Source organism: Anomaloglossus baeobatrachus, unplaced genomic scaffold (genome assembly GCF_048569485.1).
Source record: "Anomaloglossus baeobatrachus isolate aAnoBae1 unplaced genomic scaffold, aAnoBae1.hap1 Scaffold_4880, whole genome shotgun sequence".
Lineage (NCBI taxonomy): Eukaryota > Metazoa > Chordata > Amphibia > Anura > Aromobatidae > Anomaloglossus > Anomaloglossus baeobatrachus.
The window spans coordinates 1-26,696 of NW_027444230.1; the positions used below are offsets into that span (position 1 = coordinate 1).

General features: G+C 46.3%; 17 non-coding genes across 17 annotated transcripts; all 17 read right to left on the minus strand.

Moving 5' to 3' along the window:
• Positions 1 to 1,011: 1,011 nt before the first annotated feature.
• LOC142281895 (U2 spliceosomal RNA) lies at positions 1,012 to 1,202 on the minus strand. Its single transcript, XR_012743900.1, has one exon. It is a non-coding gene; the product is annotated as a U2 spliceosomal RNA (small nuclear RNA).
• Positions 1,203 to 2,589: 1,387 nt separating this feature from the next.
• On the minus strand, positions 2,590 to 2,780 carry LOC142281907 (U2 spliceosomal RNA). Its single transcript, XR_012743911.1, has one exon. It is a non-coding gene; the product is annotated as a U2 spliceosomal RNA (small nuclear RNA).
• Positions 2,781 to 4,167: 1,387 nt separating this feature from the next.
• On the minus strand, positions 4,168 to 4,358 carry LOC142281910 (U2 spliceosomal RNA). Its single transcript, XR_012743914.1, has one exon. It is a non-coding gene; the product is annotated as a U2 spliceosomal RNA (small nuclear RNA).
• A 1,387-nt stretch (positions 4,359 to 5,745) lies between these two features.
• On the minus strand, positions 5,746 to 5,936 carry LOC142281911 (U2 spliceosomal RNA). Its single transcript, XR_012743915.1, has one exon. It is a non-coding gene; the product is annotated as a U2 spliceosomal RNA (small nuclear RNA).
• A 1,387-nt stretch (positions 5,937 to 7,323) lies between these two features.
• LOC142281912 (U2 spliceosomal RNA) lies at positions 7,324 to 7,514 on the minus strand. Its single transcript, XR_012743916.1, has one exon. It is a non-coding gene; the product is annotated as a U2 spliceosomal RNA (small nuclear RNA).
• Positions 7,515 to 8,901: 1,387 nt separating this feature from the next.
• LOC142281896 (U2 spliceosomal RNA) lies at positions 8,902 to 9,092 on the minus strand. The gene has a single exon (XR_012743901.1). It is a non-coding gene; the product is annotated as a U2 spliceosomal RNA (small nuclear RNA).
• A 1,387-nt stretch (positions 9,093 to 10,479) lies between these two features.
• LOC142281897 (U2 spliceosomal RNA) lies at positions 10,480 to 10,670 on the minus strand. The gene has a single exon (XR_012743902.1). It is a non-coding gene; the product is annotated as a U2 spliceosomal RNA (small nuclear RNA).
• Positions 10,671 to 12,057: 1,387 nt separating this feature from the next.
• On the minus strand, positions 12,058 to 12,248 carry LOC142281898 (U2 spliceosomal RNA). Its single transcript, XR_012743903.1, has one exon. It is a non-coding gene; the product is annotated as a U2 spliceosomal RNA (small nuclear RNA).
• A 1,387-nt stretch (positions 12,249 to 13,635) lies between these two features.
• On the minus strand, positions 13,636 to 13,826 carry LOC142281899 (U2 spliceosomal RNA). Its single transcript, XR_012743904.1, has one exon. It is a non-coding gene; the product is annotated as a U2 spliceosomal RNA (small nuclear RNA).
• Positions 13,827 to 15,214: 1,388 nt separating this feature from the next.
• LOC142281900 (U2 spliceosomal RNA) lies at positions 15,215 to 15,405 on the minus strand. The gene has a single exon (XR_012743905.1). It is a non-coding gene; the product is annotated as a U2 spliceosomal RNA (small nuclear RNA).
• Positions 15,406 to 16,792: 1,387 nt separating this feature from the next.
• LOC142281901 (U2 spliceosomal RNA) lies at positions 16,793 to 16,983 on the minus strand. Its single transcript, XR_012743906.1, has one exon. It is a non-coding gene; the product is annotated as a U2 spliceosomal RNA (small nuclear RNA).
• A 1,387-nt stretch (positions 16,984 to 18,370) lies between these two features.
• On the minus strand, positions 18,371 to 18,561 carry LOC142281902 (U2 spliceosomal RNA). The gene has a single exon (XR_012743907.1). It is a non-coding gene; the product is annotated as a U2 spliceosomal RNA (small nuclear RNA).
• A 1,387-nt stretch (positions 18,562 to 19,948) lies between these two features.
• On the minus strand, positions 19,949 to 20,139 carry LOC142281903 (U2 spliceosomal RNA). The gene has a single exon (XR_012743908.1). It is a non-coding gene; the product is annotated as a U2 spliceosomal RNA (small nuclear RNA).
• Positions 20,140 to 21,526: 1,387 nt separating this feature from the next.
• On the minus strand, positions 21,527 to 21,717 carry LOC142281904 (U2 spliceosomal RNA). Its single transcript, XR_012743909.1, has one exon. It is a non-coding gene; the product is annotated as a U2 spliceosomal RNA (small nuclear RNA).
• Positions 21,718 to 23,104: 1,387 nt separating this feature from the next.
• Positions 23,105 to 23,295, minus strand: LOC142281905 (U2 spliceosomal RNA). The gene has a single exon (XR_012743910.1). It is a non-coding gene; the product is annotated as a U2 spliceosomal RNA (small nuclear RNA).
• A 1,387-nt stretch (positions 23,296 to 24,682) lies between these two features.
• On the minus strand, positions 24,683 to 24,873 carry LOC142281908 (U2 spliceosomal RNA). The gene has a single exon (XR_012743912.1). It is a non-coding gene; the product is annotated as a U2 spliceosomal RNA (small nuclear RNA).
• Positions 24,874 to 26,260: 1,387 nt separating this feature from the next.
• On the minus strand, positions 26,261 to 26,451 carry LOC142281909 (U2 spliceosomal RNA). Its single transcript, XR_012743913.1, has one exon. It is a non-coding gene; the product is annotated as a U2 spliceosomal RNA (small nuclear RNA).
• Between the last annotated feature and the right edge of the window lie 245 nt (positions 26,452 to 26,696).

Genomic DNA, 26,696 nt, shown 5'->3' on the forward strand with positions numbered 1-26,696 from the left:
CCAGCCCCCAAACCCTGCCCTCTGTACCTTTCTCACCACCCGCTTCCCTTCTCCTGTCATCCCCCTACCACCCGGGAAAAAAAGAGATTGCCCCCTCCTTCCACTAGCCCACCCTCCCACCCAAAGAACAACTTCTTCTGCGCAGCTTGTTTTCTAGGCAGCAGCGCTATTGTGATGTCATCGGGGGGCATTGTGACAAGCCGCCAGTGTTCCGTCTCTTCATGTTGTGCACAGTTCAAACGGAAAATACATCAACAGGCAGACTACAGAAAAGCTTACTATCAAAGGTTAGAGGGGGGCTTTCTCAGAGGGCTTTTTACAGTTTTTCTATTCCCAATTAGCCGTTTAAGTGTACTTATTGAAAGTAGTAATTCTTTCATAGGCCGCCCTTTCTTAGTATTTGACGTTCCTTATATTGCGGTATGAGGCTTCGCAGTAGGTTGCAAACATTCATCACCCATGACTGTCCCCAATTGAGCTCAGAAGCTCAATGTCTATCATGACCTCTCTTTTAGAATGTCCAAGAGCAAGCAAACTATTCCTCCAGGAGAGGGCGCCAACAGACTACTAAAGAGATCATCATTACTCAAAGAAAACCCCAAAAACCAATGCATGATAGGAATAAACAGGTAACTTTCTTTGGAGTGGAAGCGGAGAGATCGCACCAGATGCCAATTCTAGATGTTATCACACCTGTGGTCACTGCAGCAGCAGGTGAATCCACTTTGTCCAAAAGGGATCTATTCCATTCAATTGCAAATGATCTAGATAAGACAGAGAACTGCAGCACGGGGACATAGCCGAGTTGGTCAGGTTGAGTGGTGATGAGTTTGCTATTTGGATGAATAAAGAAAGTCAAAAGTGTGAAAGATAAAAAACAAAAGGAGGAAGTGTGAAAAGTGAATGGGCCAAATTGAGGTGCATATGAAGACGTATGCTTTCTTCCAATTCATTAAATCGGGCTAATATGAATCAGGTGAATTGAGTTCTGCTTTTGGAAACTGGGTTAAGAAGGGGTGCACCGTTCCTGGAGGTACTGCAATACCAGGTCAATGCGTGGAGTGGACAGAGCAAGCTCTTTTTCCATCTCCCTGTTCTAAAAATCCATTTAATATATGGTCCCCAGATAGGGGACGTATCAGATATTAAACTGATAAGAACAGATACTACACTTGATCTTAGCCAAAAGGCCGAGAAGCGATAACCAGAATTGGTTTGGGCCTCGAGTGGCACCCTGGCCTATGCCGGACACATCTTAGGGAGAGAGAGCGAGAGGGAGACAAACCCACGCCTACACAAGACATTTTGTCACCCAAGCCAACCCTTGAAAAGGCTGCTTTGCAGAGCCAAAACAAGAAGAATGGTGCGTTTTGCAGCCGCCGCCCACTGCAATGAATCTGAATAACTCCTCCTTTAGGGCGCAAGCAACTCCCCTCCCCCTTGCAGTCTTTCCAATTCACGATACAAAAAGACGGACAGGACAGGTTGCCTGACTTTCCGTCACTGCCACCCTTTGCCATCCTTACCCGTAGAAAGCCCTTTCATCATCCCCAAACCCTAATCTTTTCCCTTTCCTTCCCAGCCCCCAAACCCTGCCCTCTGTACCTTTCTCACCACCCGCTTCCCTTCTCCTGTCATCCCCCTACCACCCGGGAAAAAAAGAGATTGCCCCCTCCTTCCACTAGCCCACCCTCCCACCCAAAGAACAACTTCTTCTGCGCAGCTTGTTTTCTAGGCAGCAGCGCTATTGTGATGTCATCGGGGGGCATTGTGACAAGCCGCCAGTGTTCCGTCTCTTCATGTTGTGCACAGTTCAAACGGAAAATACATCAACAGGCAGACTACAGAAAAGCTTACTATCAAAGGTTAGAGGGGGGCTTTCTCAGAGGGCTTTTTACAGTTTTTCTATTCCCAATTAGCCGTTTAAGTGTACTTATTGAAAGTAGTAATTCTTTCATAGGCCGCCCTTTCTTAGTATTTGACGTTCCTTATATTGCGGTATGAGGCTTCGCAGTAGGTTGCAAACATTCATCACCCATGACTGTCCCCAATTGAGCTCAGAAGCTCAATGTCTATCATGACCTCTCTTTTAGAATGTCCAAGAGCAAGCAAACTATTCCTCCAGGAGAGGGCGCCAACAGACTACTAAAGAGATCATCATTACTCAAAGAAAACCCCAAAAACCAATGCATGATAGGAATAAACAGGTAACTTTCTTTGGAGTGGAAGCGGAGAGATCGCACCAGATGCCAATTCTAGATGTTATCACACCTGTGGTCACTGCAGCAGCAGGTGAATCCACTTTGTCCAAAAGGGATCTATTCCATTCAATTGCAAATGATCTAGATAAGACAGAGAACTGCAGCACGGGGACATAGCCGAGTTGGTCAGGTTGAGTGGTGATGAGTTTGCTATTTGGATGAATAAAGAAAGTCAAAAGTGTGAAAGATAAAAAACAAAAGGAGGAAGTGTGAAAAGTGAATGGGCCAAATTGAGGTGCATATGAAGACGTATGCTTTCTTCCAATTCATTAAATCGGGCTAATATGAATCAGGTGAATTGAGTTCTGCTTTTGGAAACTGGGTTAAGAAGGGGTGCACCGTTCCTGGAGGTACTGCAATACCAGGTCAATGCGTGGAGTGGACAGAGCAAGCTCTTTTTCCATCTCCCTGTTCTAAAAATCCATTTAATATATGGTCCCCAGATAGGGGACGTATCAGATATTAAACTGATAAGAACAGATACTACACTTGATCTTAGCCAAAAGGCCGAGAAGCGATAACCAGAATTGGTTTGGGCCTCGAGTGGCACCCTGGCCTATGCCGGACACATCTTAGGGAGAGAGAGCGAGAGGGAGACAAACCCACGCCTACACAAGACATTTTGTCACCCAAGCCAACCCTTGAAAAGGCTGCTTTGCAGAGCCAAAACAAGAAGAATGGTGCGTTTTGCAGCCGCCGCCCACTGCAATGAATCTGAATAACTCCTCCTTTAGGGCGCAAGCAACTCCCCTCCCCCTTGCAGTCTTTCCAATTCACGATACAAAAAGACGGACAGGACAGGTTGCCTGACTTTCCGTCACTGCCACCCTTTGCCATCCTTACCCGTAGAAAGCCCTTTCATCATCCCCAAACCCTAATCTTTTCCCTTTCCTTCCCAGCCCCCAAACCCTGCCCTCTGTACCTTTCTCACCACCCGCTTCCCTTCTCCTGTCATCCCCCTACCACCCGGGAAAAAAAGAGATTGCCCCCTCCTTCCACTAGCCCACCCTCCCACCCAAAGAACAACTTCTTCTGCGCAGCTTGTTTTCTAGGCAGCAGCGCTATTGTGATGTCATCGGGGGGCATTGTGACAAGCCGCCAGTGTTCCGTCTCTTCATGTTGTGCACAGTTCAAACGGAAAATACATCAACAGGCAGACTACAGAAAAGCTTACTATCAAAGGTTAGAGGGGGGCTTTCTCAGAGGGCTTTTTACAGTTTTTCTATTCCCAATTAGCCGTTTAAGTGTACTTATTGAAAGTAGTAATTCTTTCATAGGCCGCCCTTTCTTAGTATTTGACGTTCCTTATATTGCGGTATGAGGCTTCGCAGTAGGTTGCAAACATTCATCACCCATGACTGTCCCCAATTGAGCTCAGAAGCTCAATGTCTATCATGACCTCTCTTTTAGAATGTCCAAGAGCAAGCAAACTATTCCTCCAGGAGAGGGCGCCAACAGACTACTAAAGAGATCATCATTACTCAAAGAAAACCCCAAAAACCAATGCATGATAGGAATAAACAGGTAACTTTCTTTGGAGTGGAAGCGGAGAGATCGCACCAGATGCCAATTCTAGATGTTATCACACCTGTGGTCACTGCAGCAGCAGGTGAATCCACTTTGTCCAAAAGGGATCTATTCCATTCAATTGCAAATGATCTAGATAAGACAGAGAACTGCAGCACGGGGACATAGCCGAGTTGGTCAGGTTGAGTGGTGATGAGTTTGCTATTTGGATGAATAAAGAAAGTCAAAAGTGTGAAAGATAAAAAACAAAAGGAGGAAGTGTGAAAAGTGAATGGGCCAAATTGAGGTGCATATGAAGACGTATGCTTTCTTCCAATTCATTAAATCGGGCTAATATGAATCAGGTGAATTGAGTTCTGCTTTTGGAAACTGGGTTAAGAAGGGGTGCACCGTTCCTGGAGGTACTGCAATACCAGGTCAATGCGTGGAGTGGACAGAGCAAGCTCTTTTTCCATCTCCCTGTTCTAAAAATCCATTTAATATATGGTCCCCAGATAGGGGACGTATCAGATATTAAACTGATAAGAACAGATACTACACTTGATCTTAGCCAAAAGGCCGAGAAGCGATAACCAGAATTGGTTTGGGCCTCGAGTGGCACCCTGGCCTATGCCGGACACATCTTAGGGAGAGAGAGCGAGAGGGAGACAAACCCACGCCTACACAAGACATTTTGTCACCCAAGCCAACCCTTGAAAAGGCTGCTTTGCAGAGCCAAAACAAGAAGAATGGTGCGTTTTGCAGCCGCCGCCCACTGCAATGAATCTGAATAACTCCTCCTTTAGGGCGCAAGCAACTCCCCTCCCCCTTGCAGTCTTTCCAATTCACGATACAAAAAGACGGACAGGACAGGTTGCCTGACTTTCCGTCACTGCCACCCTTTGCCATCCTTACCCGTAGAAAGCCCTTTCATCATCCCCAAACCCTAATCTTTTCCCTTTCCTTCCCAGCCCCCAAACCCTGCCCTCTGTACCTTTCTCACCACCCGCTTCCCTTCTCCTGTCATCCCCCTACCACCCGGGAAAAAAAGAGATTGCCCCCTCCTTCCACTAGCCCACCCTCCCACCCAAAGAACAACTTCTTCTGCGCAGCTTGTTTTCTAGGCAGCAGCGCTATTGTGATGTCATCGGGGGGCATTGTGACAAGCCGCCAGTGTTCCGTCTCTTCATGTTGTGCACAGTTCAAACGGAAAATACATCAACAGGCAGACTACAGAAAAGCTTACTATCAAAGGTTAGAGGGGGGCTTTCTCAGAGGGCTTTTTACAGTTTTTCTATTCCCAATTAGCCGTTTAAGTGTACTTATTGAAAGTAGTAATTCTTTCATAGGCCGCCCTTTCTTAGTATTTGACGTTCCTTATATTGCGGTATGAGGCTTCGCAGTAGGTTGCAAACATTCATCACCCATGACTGTCCCCAATTGAGCTCAGAAGCTCAATGTCTATCATGACCTCTCTTTTAGAATGTCCAAGAGCAAGCAAACTATTCCTCCAGGAGAGGGCGCCAACAGACTACTAAAGAGATCATCATTACTCAAAGAAAACCCCAAAAACCAATGCATGATAGGAATAAACAGGTAACTTTCTTTGGAGTGGAAGCGGAGAGATCGCACCAGATGCCAATTCTAGATGTTATCACACCTGTGGTCACTGCAGCAGCAGGTGAATCCACTTTGTCCAAAAGGGATCTATTCCATTCAATTGCAAATGATCTAGATAAGACAGAGAACTGCAGCACGGGGACATAGCCGAGTTGGTCAGGTTGAGTGGTGATGAGTTTGCTATTTGGATGAATAAAGAAAGTCAAAAGTGTGAAAGATAAAAAACAAAAGGAGGAAGTGTGAAAAGTGAATGGGCCAAATTGAGGTGCATATGAAGACGTATGCTTTCTTCCAATTCATTAAATCGGGCTAATATGAATCAGGTGAATTGAGTTCTGCTTTTGGAAACTGGGTTAAGAAGGGGTGCACCGTTCCTGGAGGTACTGCAATACCAGGTCAATGCGTGGAGTGGACAGAGCAAGCTCTTTTTCCATCTCCCTGTTCTAAAAATCCATTTAATATATGGTCCCCAGATAGGGGACGTATCAGATATTAAACTGATAAGAACAGATACTACACTTGATCTTAGCCAAAAGGCCGAGAAGCGATAACCAGAATTGGTTTGGGCCTCGAGTGGCACCCTGGCCTATGCCGGACACATCTTAGGGAGAGAGAGCGAGAGGGAGACAAACCCACGCCTACACAAGACATTTTGTCACCCAAGCCAACCCTTGAAAAGGCTGCTTTGCAGAGCCAAAACAAGAAGAATGGTGCGTTTTGCAGCCGCCGCCCACTGCAATGAATCTGAATAACTCCTCCTTTAGGGCGCAAGCAACTCCCCTCCCCCTTGCAGTCTTTCCAATTCACGATACAAAAAGACGGACAGGACAGGTTGCCTGACTTTCCGTCACTGCCACCCTTTGCCATCCTTACCCGTAGAAAGCCCTTTCATCATCCCCAAACCCTAATCTTTTCCCTTTCCTTCCCAGCCCCCAAACCCTGCCCTCTGTACCTTTCTCACCACCCGCTTCCCTTCTCCTGTCATCCCCCTACCACCCGGGAAAAAAAGAGATTGCCCCCTCCTTCCACTAGCCCACCCTCCCACCCAAAGAACAACTTCTTCTGCGCAGCTTGTTTTCTAGGCAGCAGCGCTATTGTGATGTCATCGGGGGGCATTGTGACAAGCCGCCAGTGTTCCGTCTCTTCATGTTGTGCACAGTTCAAACGGAAAATACATCAACAGGCAGACTACAGAAAAGCTTACTATCAAAGGTTAGAGGGGGGCTTTCTCAGAGGGCTTTTTACAGTTTTTCTATTCCCAATTAGCCGTTTAAGTGTACTTATTGAAAGTAGTAATTCTTTCATAGGCCGCCCTTTCTTAGTATTTGACGTTCCTTATATTGCGGTATGAGGCTTCGCAGTAGGTTGCAAACATTCATCACCCATGACTGTCCCCAATTGAGCTCAGAAGCTCAATGTCTATCATGACCTCTCTTTTAGAATGTCCAAGAGCAAGCAAACTATTCCTCCAGGAGAGGGCGCCAACAGACTACTAAAGAGATCATCATTACTCAAAGAAAACCCCAAAAACCAATGCATGATAGGAATAAACAGGTAACTTTCTTTGGAGTGGAAGCGGAGAGATCGCACCAGATGCCAATTCTAGATGTTATCACACCTGTGGTCACTGCAGCAGCAGGTGAATCCACTTTGTCCAAAAGGGATCTATTCCATTCAATTGCAAATGATCTAGATAAGACAGAGAACTGCAGCACGGGGACATAGCCGAGTTGGTCAGGTTGAGTGGTGATGAGTTTGCTATTTGGATGAATAAAGAAAGTCAAAAGTGTGAAAGATAAAAAACAAAAGGAGGAAGTGTGAAAAGTGAATGGGCCAAATTGAGGTGCATATGAAGACGTATGCTTTCTTCCAATTCATTAAATCGGGCTAATATGAATCAGGTGAATTGAGTTCTGCTTTTGGAAACTGGGTTAAGAAGGGGTGCACCGTTCCTGGAGGTACTGCAATACCAGGTCAATGCGTGGAGTGGACAGAGCAAGCTCTTTTTCCATCTCCCTGTTCTAAAAATCCATTTAATATATGGTCCCCAGATAGGGGACGTATCAGATATTAAACTGATAAGAACAGATACTACACTTGATCTTAGCCAAAAGGCCGAGAAGCGATAACCAGAATTGGTTTGGGCCTCGAGTGGCACCCTGGCCTATGCCGGACACATCTTAGGGAGAGAGAGCGAGAGGGAGACAAACCCACGCCTACACAAGACATTTTGTCACCCAAGCCAACCCTTGAAAAGGCTGCTTTGCAGAGCCAAAACAAGAAGAATGGTGCGTTTTGCAGCCGCCGCCCACTGCAATGAATCTGAATAACTCCTCCTTTAGGGCGCAAGCAACTCCCCTCCCCCTTGCAGTCTTTCCAATTCACGATACAAAAAGACGGACAGGACAGGTTGCCTGACTTTCCGTCACTGCCACCCTTTGCCATCCTTACCCGTAGAAAGCCCTTTCATCATCCCCAAACCCTAATCTTTTCCCTTTCCTTCCCAGCCCCCAAACCCTGCCCTCTGTACCTTTCTCACCACCCGCTTCCCTTCTCCTGTCATCCCCCTACCACCCGGGAAAAAAAGAGATTGCCCCCTCCTTCCACTAGCCCACCCTCCCACCCAAAGAACAACTTCTTCTGCGCAGCTTGTTTTCTAGGCAGCAGCGCTATTGTGATGTCATCGGGGGGCATTGTGACAAGCCGCCAGTGTTCCGTCTCTTCATGTTGTGCACAGTTCAAACGGAAAATACATCAACAGGCAGACTACAGAAAAGCTTACTATCAAAGGTTAGAGGGGGGCTTTCTCAGAGGGCTTTTTACAGTTTTTCTATTCCCAATTAGCCGTTTAAGTGTACTTATTGAAAGTAGTAATTCTTTCATAGGCCGCCCTTTCTTAGTATTTGACGTTCCTTATATTGCGGTATGAGGCTTCGCAGTAGGTTGCAAACATTCATCACCCATGACTGTCCCCAATTGAGCTCAGAAGCTCAATGTCTATCATGACCTCTCTTTTAGAATGTCCAAGAGCAAGCAAACTATTCCTCCAGGAGAGGGCGCCAACAGACTACTAAAGAGATCATCATTACTCAAAGAAAACCCCAAAAACCAATGCATGATAGGAATAAACAGGTAACTTTCTTTGGAGTGGAAGCGGAGAGATCGCACCAGATGCCAATTCTAGATGTTATCACACCTGTGGTCACTGCAGCAGCAGGTGAATCCACTTTGTCCAAAAGGGATCTATTCCATTCAATTGCAAATGATCTAGATAAGACAGAGAACTGCAGCACGGGGACATAGCCGAGTTGGTCAGGTTGAGTGGTGATGAGTTTGCTATTTGGATGAATAAAGAAAGTCAAAAGTGTGAAAGATAAAAAACAAAAGGAGGAAGTGTGAAAAGTGAATGGGCCAAATTGAGGTGCATATGAAGACGTATGCTTTCTTCCAATTCATTAAATCGGGCTAATATGAATCAGGTGAATTGAGTTCTGCTTTTGGAAACTGGGTTAAGAAGGGGTGCACCGTTCCTGGAGGTACTGCAATACCAGGTCAATGCGTGGAGTGGACAGAGCAAGCTCTTTTTCCATCTCCCTGTTCTAAAAATCCATTTAATATATGGTCCCCAGATAGGGGACGTATCAGATATTAAACTGATAAGAACAGATACTACACTTGATCTTAGCCAAAAGGCCGAGAAGCGATAACCAGAATTGGTTTGGGCCTCGAGTGGCACCCTGGCCTATGCCGGACACATCTTAGGGAGAGAGAGCGAGAGGGAGACAAACCCACGCCTACACAAGACATTTTGTCACCCAAGCCAACCCTTGAAAAGGCTGCTTTGCAGAGCCAAAACAAGAAGAATGGTGCGTTTTGCAGCCGCCGCCCACTGCAATGAATCTGAATAACTCCTCCTTTAGGGCGCAAGCAACTCCCCTCCCCCTTGCAGTCTTTCCAATTCACGATACAAAAAGACGGACAGGACAGGTTGCCTGACTTTCCGTCACTGCCACCCTTTGCCATCCTTACCCGTAGAAAGCCCTTTCATCATCCCCAAACCCTAATCTTTTCCCTTTCCTTCCCAGCCCCCAAACCCTGCCCTCTGTACCTTTCTCACCACCCGCTTCCCTTCTCCTGTCATCCCCCTACCACCCGGGAAAAAAAGAGATTGCCCCCTCCTTCCACTAGCCCACCCTCCCACCCAAAGAACAACTTCTTCTGCGCAGCTTGTTTTCTAGGCAGCAGCGCTATTGTGATGTCATCGGGGGGCATTGTGACAAGCCGCCAGTGTTCCGTCTCTTCATGTTGTGCACAGTTCAAACGGAAAATACATCAACAGGCAGACTACAGAAAAGCTTACTATCAAAGGTTAGAGGGGGGCTTTCTCAGAGGGCTTTTTACAGTTTTTCTATTCCCAATTAGCCGTTTAAGTGTACTTATTGAAAGTAGTAATTCTTTCATAGGCCGCCCTTTCTTAGTATTTGACGTTCCTTATATTGCGGTATGAGGCTTCGCAGTAGGTTGCAAACATTCATCACCCATGACTGTCCCCAATTGAGCTCAGAAGCTCAATGTCTATCATGACCTCTCTTTTAGAATGTCCAAGAGCAAGCAAACTATTCCTCCAGGAGAGGGCGCCAACAGACTACTAAAGAGATCATCATTACTCAAAGAAAACCCCAAAAACCAATGCATGATAGGAATAAACAGGTAACTTTCTTTGGAGTGGAAGCGGAGAGATCGCACCAGATGCCAATTCTAGATGTTATCACACCTGTGGTCACTGCAGCAGCAGGTGAATCCACTTTGTCCAAAAGGGATCTATTCCATTCAATTGCAAATGATCTAGATAAGACAGAGAACTGCAGCACGGGGACATAGCCGAGTTGGTCAGGTTGAGTGGTGATGAGTTTGCTATTTGGATGAATAAAGAAAGTCAAAAGTGTGAAAGATAAAAAACAAAAGGAGGAAGTGTGAAAAGTGAATGGGCCAAATTGAGGTGCATATGAAGACGTATGCTTTCTTCCAATTCATTAAATCGGGCTAATATGAATCAGGTGAATTGAGTTCTGCTTTTGGAAACTGGGTTAAGAAGGGGTGCACCGTTCCTGGAGGTACTGCAATACCAGGTCAATGCGTGGAGTGGACAGAGCAAGCTCTTTTTCCATCTCCCTGTTCTAAAAATCCATTTAATATATGGTCCCCAGATAGGGGACGTATCAGATATTAAACTGATAAGAACAGATACTACACTTGATCTTAGCCAAAAGGCCGAGAAGCGATAACCAGAATTGGTTTGGGCCTCGAGTGGCACCCTGGCCTATGCCGGACACATCTTAGGGAGAGAGAGCGAGAGGGAGACAAACCCACGCCTACACAAGACATTTTGTCACCCAAGCCAACCCTTGAAAAGGCTGCTTTGCAGAGCCAAAACAAGAAGAATGGTGCGTTTTGCAGCCGCCGCCCACTGCAATGAATCTGAATAACTCCTCCTTTAGGGCGCAAGCAACTCCCCTCCCCCTTGCAGTCTTTCCAATTCACGATACAAAAAGACGGACAGGACAGGTTGCCTGACTTTCCGTCACTGCCACCCTTTGCCATCCTTACCCGTAGAAAGCCCTTTCATCATCCCCAAACCCTAATCTTTTCCCTTTCCTTCCCAGCCCCCAAACCCTGCCCTCTGTACCTTTCTCACCACCCGCTTCCCTTCTCCTGTCATCCCCCTACCACCCGGGAAAAAAAGAGATTGCCCCCTCCTTCCACTAGCCCACCCTCCCACCCAAAGAACAACTTCTTCTGCGCAGCTTGTTTTCTAGGCAGCAGCGCTATTGTGATGTCATCGGGGGGCATTGTGACAAGCCGCCAGTGTTCCGTCTCTTCATGTTGTGCACAGTTCAAACGGAAAATACATCAACAGGCAGACTACAGAAAAGCTTACTATCAAAGGTTAGAGGGGGGCTTTCTCAGAGGGCTTTTTACAGTTTTTCTATTCCCAATTAGCCGTTTAAGTGTACTTATTGAAAGTAGTAATTCTTTCATAGGCCGCCCTTTCTTAGTATTTGACGTTCCTTATATTGCGGTATGAGGCTTCGCAGTAGGTTGCAAACATTCATCACCCATGACTGTCCCCAATTGAGCTCAGAAGCTCAATGTCTATCATGACCTCTCTTTTAGAATGTCCAAGAGCAAGCAAACTATTCCTCCAGGAGAGGGCGCCAACAGACTACTAAAGAGATCATCATTACTCAAAGAAAACCCCAAAAACCAATGCATGATAGGAATAAACAGGTAACTTTCTTTGGAGTGGAAGCGGAGAGATCGCACCAGATGCCAATTCTAGATGTTATCACACCTGTGGTCACTGCAGCAGCAGGTGAATCCACTTTGTCCAAAAGGGATCTATTCCATTCAATTGCAAATGATCTAGATAAGACAGAGAACTGCAGCACGGGGACATAGCCGAGTTGGTCAGGTTGAGTGGTGATGAGTTTGCTATTTGGATGAATAAAGAAAGTCAAAAGTGTGAAAGATAAAAAACAAAAGGAGGAAGTGTGAAAAGTGAATGGGCCAAATTGAGGTGCATATGAAGACGTATGCTTTCTTCCAATTCATTAAATCGGGCTAATATGAATCAGGTGAATTGAGTTCTGCTTTTGGAAACTGGGTTAAGAAGGGGTGCACCGTTCCTGGAGGTACTGCAATACCAGGTCAATGCGTGGAGTGGACAGAGCAAGCTCTTTTTCCATCTCCCTGTTCTAAAAATCCATTTAATATATGGTCCCCAGATAGGGGACGTATCAGATATTAAACTGATAAGAACAGATACTACACTTGATCTTAGCCAAAAGGCCGAGAAGCGATAACCAGAATTGGTTTGGGCCTCGAGTGGCACCCTGGCCTATGCCGGACACATCTTAGGGAGAGAGAGCGAGAGGGAGACAAACCCACGCCTACACAAGACATTTTGTCACCCAAGCCAACCCTTGAAAAGGCTGCTTTGCAGAGCCAAAACAAGAAGAATGGTGCGTTTTGCAGCCGCCGCCCACTGCAATGAATCTGAATAACTCCTCCTTTAGGGCGCAAGCAACTCCCCTCCCCCTTGCAGTCTTTCCAATTCACGATACAAAAAGACGGACAGGACAGGTTGCCTGACTTTCCGTCACTGCCACCCTTTGCCATCCTTACCCGTAGAAAGCCCTTTCATCATCCCCAAACCCTAATCTTTTCCCTTTCCTTCCCAGCCCCCAAACCCTGCCCTCTGTACCTTTCTCACCACCCGCTTCCCTTCTCCTGTCATCCCCCTACCACCCGGGAAAAAAAGAGATTGCCCCCTCCTTCCACTAGCCCACCCTCCCACCCAAAGAACAACTTCTTCTGCGCAGCTTGTTTTCTAGGCAGCAGCGCTATTGTGATGTCATCGGGGGGCATTGTGACAAGCCGCCAGTGTTCCGTCTCTTCATGTTGTGCACAGTTCAAACGGAAAATACATCAACAGGCAGACTACAGAAAAGCTTACTATCAAAGGTTAGAGGGGGGCTTTCTCAGAGGGCTTTTTACAGTTTTTCTATTCCCAATTAGCCGTTTAAGTGTACTTATTGAAAGTAGTAATTCTTTCATAGGCCGCCCTTTCTTAGTATTTGACGTTCCTTATATTGCGGTATGAGGCTTCGCAGTAGGTTGCAAACATTCATCACCCATGACTGTCCCCAATTGAGCTCAGAAGCTCAATGTCTATCATGACCTCTCTTTTAGAATGTCCAAGAGCAAGCAAACTATTCCTCCAGGAGAGGGCGCCAACAGACTACTAAAGAGATCATCATTACTCAAAGAAAACCCCAAAAACCAATGCATGATAGGAATAAACAGGTAACTTTCTTTGGAGTGGAAGCGGAGAGATCGCACCAGATGCCAATTCTAGATGTTATCACACCTGTGGTCACTGCAGCAGCAGGTGAATCCACTTTGTCCAAAAGGGATCTATTCCATTCAATTGCAAATGATCTAGATAAGACAGAGAACTGCAGCACGGGGACATAGCCGAGTTGGTCAGGTTGAGTGGTGATGAGTTTGCTATTTGGATGAATAAAGAAAGTCAAAAGTGTGAAAGATAAAAAACAAAAGGAGGAAGTGTGAAAAGTGAATGGGCCAAATTGAGGTGCATATGAAGACGTATGCTTTCTTCCAATTCATTAAATCGGGCTAATATGAATCAGGTGAATTGAGTTCTGCTTTTGGAAACTGGGTTAAGAAGGGGTGCACCGTTCCTGGAGGTACTGCAATACCAGGTCAATGCGTGGAGTGGACAGAGCAAGCTCTTTTTCCATCTCCCTGTTCTAAAAATCCATTTAATATATGGTCCCCAGATAGGGGACGTATCAGATATTAAACTGATAAGAACAGATACTACACTTGATCTTAGCCAAAAGGCCGAGAAGCGATAACCAGAATTGGTTTGGGCCTCGAGTGGCACCCTGGCCTATGCCGGACACATCTTAGGGAGAGAGAGCGAGAGGGAGACAAACCCACGCCTACACAAGACATTTTGTCACCCAAGCCAACCCTTGAAAAGGCTGCTTTGCAGAGCCAAAACAAGAAGAATGGTGCGTTTTGCAGCCGCCGCCCACTGCAATGAATCTGAATAACTCCTCCTTTAGGGCGCAAGCAACTCCCCTCCCCCTTGCAGTCTTTCCAATTCACGATACAAAAAGACGGACAGGACAGGTTGCCTGACTTTCCGTCACTGCCACCCTTTGCCATCCTTACCCGTAGAAAGCCCTTTCATCATCCCCAAACCCTAATCTTTTCCCTTTCCTTCCCAGCCCCCAAACCCTGCCCTCTGTACCTTTCTCACCACCCGCTTCCCTTCTCCTGTCATCCCCCTACCACCCGGGAAAAAAAGAGATTGCCCCCTCCTTCCACTAGCCCACCCTCCACACCCAAAGAACAACTTCTTCTGCGCAGCTTGTTTTCTAGGCAGCAGCGCTATTGTGATGTCATCGGGGGGCATTGTGACAAGCCGCCAGTGTTCCGTCTCTTCATGTTGTGCACAGTTCAAACGGAAAATACATCAACAGGCAGACTACAGAAAAGCTTACTATCAAAGGTTAGAGGGGGGCTTTCTCAGAGGGCTTTTTACAGTTTTTCTATTCCCAATTAGCCGTTTAAGTGTACTTATTGAAAGTAGTAATTCTTTCATAGGCCGCCCTTTCTTAGTATTTGACGTTCCTTATATTGCGGTATGAGGCTTCGCAGTAGGTTGCAAACATTCATCACCCATGACTGTCCCCAATTGAGCTCAGAAGCTCAATGTCTATCATGACCTCTCTTTTAGAATGTCCAAGAGCAAGCAAACTATTCCTCCAGGAGAGGGCGCCAACAGACTACTAAAGAGATCATCATTACTCAAAGAAAACCCCAAAAACCAATGCATGATAGGAATAAACAGGTAACTTTCTTTGGAGTGGAAGCGGAGAGATCGCACCAGATGCCAATTCTAGATGTTATCACACCTGTGGTCACTGCAGCAGCAGGTGAATCCACTTTGTCCAAAAGGGATCTATTCCATTCAATTGCAAATGATCTAGATAAGACAGAGAACTGCAGCACGGGGACATAGCCGAGTTGGTCAGGTTGAGTGGTGATGAGTTTGCTATTTGGATGAATAAAGAAAGTCAAAAGTGTGAAAGATAAAAAACAAAAGGAGGAAGTGTGAAAAGTGAATGGGCCAAATTGAGGTGCATATGAAGACGTATGCTTTCTTCCAATTCATTAAATCGGGCTAATATGAATCAGGTGAATTGAGTTCTGCTTTTGGAAACTGGGTTAAGAAGGGGTGCACCGTTCCTGGAGGTACTGCAATACCAGGTCAATGCGTGGAGTGGACAGAGCAAGCTCTTTTTCCATCTCCCTGTTCTAAAAATCCATTTAATATATGGTCCCCAGATAGGGGACGTATCAGATATTAAACTGATAAGAACAGATACTACACTTGATCTTAGCCAAAAGGCCGAGAAGCGATAACCAGAATTGGTTTGGGCCTCGAGTGGCACCCTGGCCTATGCCGGACACATCTTAGGGAGAGAGAGCGAGAGGGAGACAAACCCACGCCTACACAAGACATTTTGTCACCCAAGCCAACCCTTGAAAAGGCTGCTTTGCAGAGCCAAAACAAGAAGAATGGTGCGTTTTGCAGCCGCCGCCCACTGCAATGAATCTGAATAACTCCTCCTTTAGGGCGCAAGCAACTCCCCTCCCCCTTGCAGTCTTTCCAATTCACGATACAAAAAGACGGACAGGACAGGTTGCCTGACTTTCCGTCACTGCCACCCTTTGCCATCCTTACCCGTAGAAAGCCCTTTCATCATCCCCAAACCCTAATCTTTTCCCTTTCCTTCCCAGCCCCCAAACCCTGCCCTCTGTACCTTTCTCACCACCCGCTTCCCTTCTCCTGTCATCCCCCTACCACCCGGGAAAAAAAGAGATTGCCCCCTCCTTCCACTAGCCCACCCTCCCACCCAAAGAACAACTTCTTCTGCGCAGCTTGTTTTCTAGGCAGCAGCGCTATTGTGATGTCATCGGGGGGCATTGTGACAAGCCGCCAGTGTTCCGTCTCTTCATGTTGTGCACAGTTCAAACGGAAAATACATCAACAGGCAGACTACAGAAAAGCTTACTATCAAAGGTTAGAGGGGGGCTTTCTCAGAGGGCTTTTTACAGTTTTTCTATTCCCAATTAGCCGTTTAAGTGTACTTATTGAAAGTAGTAATTCTTTCATAGGCCGCCCTTTCTTAGTATTTGACGTTCCTTATATTGCGGTATGAGGCTTCGCAGTAGGTTGCAAACATTCATCACCCATGACTGTCCCCAATTGAGCTCAGAAGCTCAATGTCTATCATGACCTCTCTTTTAGAATGTCCAAGAGCAAGCAAACTATTCCTCCAGGAGAGGGCGCCAACAGACTACTAAAGAGATCATCATTACTCAAAGAAAACCCCAAAAACCAATGCATGATAGGAATAAACAGGTAACTTTCTTTGGAGTGGAAGCGGAGAGATCGCACCAGATGCCAATTCTAGATGTTATCACACCTGTGGTCACTGCAGCAGCAGGTGAATCCACTTTGTCCAAAAGGGATCTATTCCATTCAATTGCAAATGATCTAGATAAGACAGAGAACTGCAGCACGGGGACATAGCCGAGTTGGTCAGGTTGAGTGGTGATGAGTTTGCTATTTGGATGAATAAAGAAAGTCAAAAGTGTGAAAGATAAAAAACAAAAGGAGGAAGTGTGAAAAGTGAATGGGCCAAATTGAGGTGCATATGAAGACGTATGCTTTCTTCCAATTCATTAAATCGGGCTAATATGAATCAGGTGAATTGAGTTCTGCTTTTGGAAACTGGGTTAAGAAGGGGTGCACCGTTCCTGGAGGTACTGCAATACCAGGTCAATGCGTGGAGTGGACAGAGCAAGCTCTTTTTCCATCTCCCTGTTCTAAAAATCCATTTAATATATGGTCCCCAGATAGGGGACGTATCAGATATTAAACTGATAAGAACAGATACTACACTTGATCTTAGCCAAAAGGCCGAGAAGCGATAACCAGAATTGGTTTGGGCCTCGAGTGGCACCCTGGCCTATGCCGGACACATCTTAGGGAGAGAGAGCGAGAGGGAGACAAACCCACGCCTACACAAGACATTTTGTCACCCAAGCCAACCCTTGAAAAGGCTGCTTTGCAGAGCCAAAACAAGAAGAATGGTGCGTTTTGCAGCCGCCGCCCACTGCAATGAATCTGAATAACTCCTCCTTTAGGGCGCAAGCAACTCCCCTCCCCCTTGCAGTCTTTCCAATTCACGATACAAAAAGACGGACAGGACAGGTTGCCTGACTTTCCGTCACTGCCACCCTTTGCCATCCTTACCCGTAGAAAGCCCTTTCATCATCCCCAAACCCTAATCTTTTCCCTTTCCTTCCCAGCCCCCAAACCCTGCCCTCTGTACCTTTCTCACCACCCGCTTCCCTTCTCCTGTCATCCCCCTACCACCCGGGAAAAAAAGAGATTGCCCCCTCCTTCCACTAGCCCACCCTCCCACCCAAAGAACAACTTCTTCTGCGCAGCTTGTTTTCTAGGCAGCAGCGCTATTGTGATGTCATCGGGGGGCATTGTGACAAGCCGCCAGTGTTCCGTCTCTTCATGTTGTGCACAGTTCAAACGGAAAATACATCAACAGGCAGACTACAGAAAAGCTTACTATCAAAGGTTAGAGGGGGGCTTTCTCAGAGGGCTTTTTACAGTTTTTCTATTCCCAATTAGCCGTTTAAGTGTACTTATTGAAAGTAGTAATTCTTTCATAGGCCGCCCTTTCTTAGTATTTGACGTTCCTTATATTGCGGTATGAGGCTTCGCAGTAGGTTGCAAACATTCATCACCCATGACTGTCCCCAATTGAGCTCAGAAGCTCAATGTCTATCATGACCTCTCTTTTAGAATGTCCAAGAGCAAGCAAACTATTCCTCCAGGAGAGGGCGCCAACAGACTACTAAAGAGATCATCATTACTCAAAGAAAACCCCAAAAACCAATGCATGATAGGAATAAACAGGTAACTTTCTTTGGAGTGGAAGCGGAGAGATCGCACCAGATGCCAATTCTAGATGTTATCACACCTGTGGTCACTGCAGCAGCAGGTGAATCCACTTTGTCCAAAAGGGATCTATTCCATTCAATTGCAAATGATCTAGATAAGACAGAGAACTGCAGCACGGGGACATAGCCGAGTTGGTCAGGTTGAGTGGTGATGAGTTTGCTATTTGGATGAATAAAGAAAGTCAAAAGTGTGAAAGATAAAAAACAAAAGGAGGAAGTGTGAAAAGTGAATGGGCCAAATTGAGGTGCATATGAAGACGTATGCTTTCTTCCAATTCATTAAATCGGGCTAATATGAATCAGGTGAATTGAGTTCTGCTTTTGGAAACTGGGTTAAGAAGGGGTGCACCGTTCCTGGAGGTACTGCAATACCAGGTCAATGCGTGGAGTGGACAGAGCAAGCTCTTTTTCCATCTCCCTGTTCTAAAAATCCATTTAATATATGGTCCCCAGATAGGGGACGTATCAGATATTAAACTGATAAGAACAGATACTACACTTGATCTTAGCCAAAAGGCCGAGAAGCGATAACCAGAATTGGTTTGGGCCTCGAGTGGCACCCTGGCCTATGCCGGACACATCTTAGGGAGAGAGAGCGAGAGGGAGACAAACCCACGCCTACACAAGACATTTTGTCACCCAAGCCAACCCTTGAAAAGGCTGCTTTGCAGAGCCAAAACAAGAAGAATGGTGCGTTTTGCAGCCGCCGCCCACTGCAATGAATCTGAATAACTCCTCCTTTAGGGCGCAAGCAACTCCCCTCCCCCTTGCAGTCTTTCCAATTCACGATACAAAAAGACGGACAGGACAGGTTGCCTGACTTTCCGTCACTGCCACCCTTTGCCATCCTTACCCGTAGAAAGCCCTTTCATCATCCCCAAACCCTAATCTTTTCCCTTTCCTTCCCAGCCCCCAAACCCTGCCCTCTGTACCTTTCTCACCACCCGCTTCCCTTCTCCTGTCATCCCCCTACCACCCGGGAAAAAAAGAGATTGCCCCCTCCTTCCACTAGCCCACCCTCCCACCCAAAGAACAACTTCTTCTGCGCAGCTTGTTTTCTAGGCAGCAGCGCTATTGTGATGTCATCGGGGGGCATTGTGACAAGCCGCCAGTGTTCCGTCTCTTCATGTTGTGCACAGTTCAAACGGAAAATACATCAACAGGCAGACTACAGAAAAGCTTACTATCAAAGGTTAGAGGGGGGCTTTCTCAGAGGGCTTTTTACAGTTTTTCTATTCCCAATTAGCCGTTTAAGTGTACTTATTGAAAGTAGTAATTCTTTCATAGGCCGCCCTTTCTTAGTATTTGACGTTCCTTATATTGCGGTATGAGGCTTCGCAGTAGGTTGCAAACATTCATCACCCATGACTGTCCCCAATTGAGCTCAGAAGCTCAATGTCTATCATGACCTCTCTTTTAGAATGTCCAAGAGCAAGCAAACTATTCCTCCAGGAGAGGGCGCCAACAGACTACTAAAGAGATCATCATTACTCAAAGAAAACCCCAAAAACCAATGCATGATAGGAATAAACAGGTAACTTTCTTTGGAGTGGAAGCGGAGAGATCGCACCAGATGCCAATTCTAGATGTTATCACACCTGTGGTCACTGCAGCAGCAGGTGAATCCACTTTGTCCAAAAGGGATCTATTCCATTCAATTGCAAATGATCTAGATAAGACAGAGAACTGCAGCACGGGGACATAGCCGAGTTGGTCAGGTTGAGTGGTGATGAGTTTGCTATTTGGATGAATAAAGAAAGTCAAAAGTGTGAAAGATAAAAAACAAAAGGAGGAAGTGTGAAAAGTGAATGGGCCAAATTGAGGTGCATATGAAGACGTATGCTTTCTTCCAATTCATTAAATCGGGCTAATATGAATCAGGTGAATTGAGTTCTGCTTTTGGAAACTGGGTTAAGAAGGGGTGCACCGTTCCTGGAGGTACTGCAATACCAGGTCAATGCGTGGAGTGGACAGAGCAAGCTCTTTTTCCATCTCCCTGTTCTAAAAATCCATTTAATATATGGTCCCCAGATAGGGGACGTATCAGATATTAAACTGATAAGAACAGATACTACACTTGATCTTAGCCAAAAGGCCGAGAAGCGATAACCAGAATTGGTTTGGGCCTCGAGTGGCACCCTGGCCTATGCCGGACACATCTTAGGGAGAGAGAGCGAGAGGGAGACAAACCCACGCCTACACAAGACATTTTGTCACCCAAGCCAACCCTTGAAAAGGCTGCTTTGCAGAGCCAAAACAAGAAGAATGGTGCGTTTTGCAGCCGCCGCCCACTGCAATGAATCTGAATAACTCCTCCTTTAGGGCGCAAGCAACTCCCCTCCCCCTTGCAGTCTTTCCAATTCACGATACAAAAAGACGGACAGGACAGGTTGCCTGACTTTCCGTCACTGCCACCCTTTGCCATCCTTACCCGTAGAAAGCCCTTTCATCATCCCCAAACCCTAATCTTTTCCCTTTCCTTCCCAGCCCCCAAACCCTGCCCTCTGTACCTTTCTCACCACCCGCTTCCCTTCTCCTGTCATCCCCCTACCACCCGGGAAAAAAAGAGATTGCCCCCTCCTTCCACTAGCCCACCCTCCCACCCAAAGAACAACTTCTTCTGCGCAGCTTGTTTTCTAGGCAGCAGCGCTATTGTGATGTCATCGGGGGGCATTGTGACAAGCCGCCAGTGTTCCGTCTCTTCATGTTGTGCACAGTTCAAACGGAAAATACATCAACAGGCAGACTACAGAAAAGCTTACTATCAAAGGTTAGAGGGGGGCTTTCTCAGAGGGCTTTTTACAGTTTTTCTATTCCCAATTAGCCGTTTAAGTGTACTTATTGAAAGTAGTAATTCTTTCATAGGCCGCCCTTTCTTAGTATTTGACGTTCCTTATATTGCGGTATGAGGCTTCGCAGTAGGTTGCAAACATTCATCACCCATGACTGTCCCCAATTGAGCTCAGAAGCTCAATGTCTATCATGACCTCTCTTTTAGAATGTCCAAGAGCAAGCAAACTATTCCTCCAGGAGAGGGCGCCAACAGACTACTAAAGAGATCATCATTACTCAAAGAAAACCCCAAAAACCAATGCATGATAGGAATAAACAGGTAACTTTCTTTGGAGTGGAAGCGGAGAGATCGCACCAGATGCCAATTCTAGATGTTATCACACCTGTGGTCACTGCAGCAGCAGGTGAATCCACTTTGTCCAAAAGGGATCTATTCCATTCAATTGCAAATGATCTAGATAAGACAGAGAACTGCAGCACGGGGACATAGCCGAGTTGGTCAGGTTGAGTGGTGATGAGTTTGCTATTTGGATGAATAAAGAAAGTCAAAAGTGTGAAAGATAAAAAACAAAAGGAGGAAGTGTGAAAAGTGAATGGGCCAAATTGAGGTGCATATGAAGACGTATGCTTTCTTCCAATTCATTAAATCGGGCTAATATGAATCAGGTGAATTGAGTTCTGCTTTTGGAAACTGGGTTAAGAAGGGGTGCACCGTTCCTGGAGGTACTGCAATACCAGGTCAATGCGTGGAGTGGACAGAGCAAGCTCTTTTTCCATCTCCCTGTTCTAAAAATCCATTTAATATATGGTCCCCAGATAGGGGACGTATCAGATATTAAACTGATAAGAACAGATACTACACTTGATCTTAGCCAAAAGGCCGAGAAGCGATAACCAGAATTGGTTTGGGCCTCGAGTGGCACCCTGGCCTATGCCGGACACATCTTAGGGAGAGAGAGCGAGAGGGAGACAAACCCACGCCTACACAAGACATTTTGTCACCCAAGCCAACCCTTGAAAAGGCTGCTTTGCAGAGCCAAAACAAGAAGAATGGTGCGTTTTGCAGCCGCCGCCCACTGCAATGAATCTGAATAACTCCTCCTTTAGGGCGCAAGCAACTCCCCTCCCCCTTGCAGTCTTTCCAATTCACGATACAAAAAGACGGACAGGACAGGTTGCCTGACTTTCCGTCACTGCCACCCTTTGCCATCCTTACCCGTAGAAAGCCCTTTCATCATCCCCAAACCCTAATCTTTTCCCTTTCCTTCCCAGCCCCCAAACCCTGCCCTCTGTACCTTTCTCACCACCCGCTTCCCTTCTCCTGTCATCCCCCTACCACCCGGGAAAAAAAGAGATTGCCCCCTCCTTCCACTAGCCCACCCTCCCACCCAAAGAACAACTTCTTCTGCGCAGCTTGTTTTCTAGGCAGCAGCGCTATTGTGATGTCATCGGGGGGCATTGTGACAAGCCGCCAGTGTTCCGTCTCTTCATGTTGTGCACAGTTCAAACGGAAAATACATCAACAGGCAGACTACAGAAAAGCTTACTATCAAAGGTTAGAGGGGGGCTTTCTCAGAGGGCTTTTTACAGTTTTTCTATTCCCAATTAGCCGTTTAAGTGTACTTATTGAAAGTAGTAATTCTTTCATAGGCCGCCCTTTCTTAGTATTTGACGTTCCTTATATTGCGGTATGAGGCTTCGCAGTAGGTTGCAAACATTCATCACCCATGACTGTCCCCAATTGAGCTCAGAAGCTCAATGTCTATCATGACCTCTCTTTTAGAATGTCCAAGAGCAAGCAAACTATTCCTCCAGGAGAGGGCGCCAACAGACTACTAAAGAGATCATCATTACTCAAAGAAAACCCCAAAAACCAATGCATGATAGGAATAAACAGGTAACTTTCTTTGGAGTGGAAGCGGAGAGATCGCACCAGATGCCAATTCTAGATGTTATCACACCTGTGGTCACTGCAGCAGCAGGTGAATCCACTTTGTCCAAAAGGGATCTATTCCATTCAATTGCAAATGATCTAGATAAGACAGAGAACTGCAGCACGGGGACATAGCCGAGTTGGTCAGGTTGAGTGGTGATGAGTTTGCTATTTGGATGAATAAAGAAAGTCAAAAGTGTGAAAGATAAAAAACAAAAGGAGGAAGTGTGAAAAGTGAATGGGCCAAATTGAGGTGCATATGAAGACGTATGCTTTCTTCCAATTCATTAAATCGGGCTAATATGAATCAGGTGAATTGAGTTCTGCTTTTGGAAACTGGGTTAAGAAGGGGTGCACCGTTCCTGGAGGTACTGCAATACCAGGTCAATGCGTGGAGTGGACAGAGCAAGCTCTTTTTCCATCTCCCTGTTCTAAAAATCCATTTAATATATGGTCCCCAGATAGGGGACGTATCAGATATTAAACTGATAAGAACAGATACTACACTTGATCTTAGCCAAAAGGCCGAGAAGCGATAACCAGAATTGGTTTGGGCCTCGAGTGGCACCCTGGCCTATGCCGGACACATCTTAGGGAGAGAGAGCGAGAGGGAGACAAACCCACGCCTACACAAGACATTTTGTCACCCAAGCCAACCCTTGAAAAGGCTGCTTTGCAGAGCCAAAACAAGAAGAATGGTGCGTTTTGCAGCCGCCGCCCACTGCAATGAATCTGAATAACTCCTCCTTTAGGGCGCAAGCAACTCCCCTCCCCCTTGCAGTCTTTCCAATTCACGATACAAAAAGACGGACAGGACAGGTTGCCTGACTTTCCGTCACTGCCACCCTTTGCCATCCTTACCCGTAGAAAGCCCTTTCATCATCCCCAAACCCTAATCTTTTCCCTTTCCTTCCCAGCCCCCAAACCCTGCCCTCTGTACCTTTCTCACCACCCGCTTCCCTTCTCCTGTCATCCCCCTACCACCCGGGAAAAAAAGAGATTGCCCCCTCCTTCCACTAGCCCACCCTCCCACCCAAAGAACAACTTCTTCTGCGCAGCTTGTTTTCTAGGCAGCAGCGCTATTGTGATGTCATCGGGGGGCATTGTGACAAGCCGCCAGTGTTCCGTCTCTTCATGTTGTGCACAGTTCAAACGGAAAATACATCAACAGGCAGACTACAGAAAAGCTTACTATCAAAGGTTAGAGGGGGGCTTTCTCAGAGGGCTTTTTACAGTTTTTCTATTCCCAATTAGCCGTTTAAGTGTACTTATTGAAAGTAGTAATTCTTTCATAGGCCGCCCTTTCTTAGTATTTGACGTTCCTTATATTGCGGTATGAGGCTTCGCAGTAGGTTGCAAACATTCATCACCCATGACTGTCCCCAATTGAGCTCAGAAGCTCAATGTCTATCATGACCTCTCTTTTAGAATGTCCAAGAGCAAGCAAACTATTCCTCCAGGAGAGGGCGCCAACAGACTACTAAAGAGATCATCATTACTCAAAGAAAACCCCAAAAACCAATGCATGATAGGAATAAACAGGTAACTTTCTTTGGAGTGGAAGCGGAGAGATCGCACCAGATGCCAATTCTAGATGTTATCACACCTGTGGTCACTGCAGCAGCAGGTGAATCCACTTTGTCCAAAAGGGATCTATTCCATTCAATTGCAAATGATCTAGATAAGACAGAGAACTGCAGCACGGGGACATAGCCGAGTTGGTCAGGTTGAGTGGTGATGAGTTTGCTATTTGGATGAATAAAGAAAGTCAAAAGTGTGAAAGATAAAAAACAAAAGGAGGAAGTGTGAAAAGTGAATGGGCCAAATTGAGGTGCATATGAAGACGTATGCTTTCTTCCAATTCATTAAATCGGGCTAATATGAATCAGGTGAATTGAGTTCTGCTTTTGGAAACTGGGTTAAGAAGGGGTGCACCGTTCCTGGAGGTACTGCAATACCAGGTCAATGCGTGGAGTGGACAGAGCAAGCTCTTTTTCCATCTCCCTGTTCTAAAAATCCATTTAATATATGGTCCCCAGATAGGGGACGTATCAGATATTAAACTGATAAGAACAGATACTACACTTGATCTTAGCCAAAAGGCCGAGAAGCGATAACCAGAATTGGTTTGGGCCTCGAGTGGCACCCTGGCCTATGCCGGACACATCTTAGGGAGAGAGAGCGAGAGGGAGACAAACCCACGCCTACACAAGACATTTTGTCACCCAAGCCAACCCTTGAAAAGGCTGCTTTGCAGAGCCAAAACAAGAAGAATGGTGCGTTTTGCAGCCGCCGCCCACTGCAATGAATCTGAATAACTCCTCCTTTAGGGCGCAAGCAACTCCCCTCCCCCTTGCAGTCTTTCCAATTCACGATACAAAAAGACGGACAGGACAGGTTGCCTGACTTTCCGTCACTGCCACCCTTTGCCATCCTTACCCGTAGAAAGCCCTTTCATCATCCCCAAACCCTAATCTTTTCCCTTTCCTTCCCAGCCCCCAAACCCTGCCCTCTGTACCTTTCTCACCACCCGCTTCCCTTCTCCTGTCATCCCCCTACCACCCGGGAAAAAAAGAGATTGCCCCCTCCTTCCACTAGCCCACCCTCCCACCCAAAGAACAACTTCTTCTGCGCAGCTTGTTTTCTAGGCAGCAGCGCTATTGTGATGTCATCGGGGGGCATTGTGACAAGCCGCCAGTGTTCCGTCTCTTCATGTTGTGCACAGTTCAAACGGAAAATACATCAACAGGCAGACTACAGAAAAGCTTACTATCAAAGGTTAGAGGGGGGCTTTCTCAGAGGGCTTTTTACAGTTTTTCTATTCCCAATTAGCCGTTTAAGTGTACTTATTGAAAGTAGTAATTCTTTCATAGGCCGCCCTTTCTTAGTATTTGACGTTCCTTATATTGCGGTATGAGGCTTCGCAGTAGGTTGCAAACATTCATCACCCATGACTGTCCCCAATTGAGCTCAGAAGCTCAATGTCTATCATGACCTCTCTTTTAGAATGTCCAAGAGCAAGCAAACTATTCCTCCAGGAGAGGGCGCCAACAGACTACTAAAGAGATCATCATTACTCAAAGAAAACCCCAAAAACCAATGCATGATAGGAATAAACAGGTAACTTTCTTTGGAGTGGAAGCGGAGAGATCGCACCAGATGCCAATTCTAGATGTTATCACACCTGTGGTCACTGCAGCAGCAGGTGAATCCACTTTGTCCAAAAGGGATCTATTCCATTCAATTGCAAATGATCTAGATAAGACAGAGAACTGCAGCACGGGGACATAGCCGAGTTGGTCAGGTTGAGTGGTGATGAGTTTGCTATTTGGATGAATAAAGAAAGTCAAAAGTGTGAAAGATAAAAAACAAAAGGAGGAAGTGTGAAAAGTGAATGGGCCAAATTGAGGTGCATATGAAGACGTATGCTTTCTTCCAATTCATTAAATCGGGCTAATATGAATCAGGTGAATTGAGTTCTGCTTTTGGAAACTGGGTTAAGAAGGGGTGCACCGTTCCTGGAGGTACTGCAATACCAGGTCAATGCGTGGAGTGGACAGAGCAAGCTCTTTTTCCATCTCCCTGTTCTAAAAATCCATTTAATATATGGTCCCCAGATAGGGGACGTATCAGATATTAAACTGATAAGAACAGATACTACACTTGATCTTAGCCAAAAGGCCGAGAAGCGATAACCAGAATTGGTTTGGGCCTCGAGTGGCACCCTGGCCTATGCCGGACACATCTTAGGGAGAGAGAGCGAGAGGGAGACAAACCCACGCCTACACAAGACATTTTGTCACCCAAGCCAACCCTTGAAAAGGCTGCTTTGCAGAGCCAAAACAAGAAGAATGGTGCGTTTTGCAGCCGCCGCCCACTGCAATGAATCTGAATAACTCCTCCTTTAGGGCGCAAGCAACTCCCCTCCCCCTTGCAGT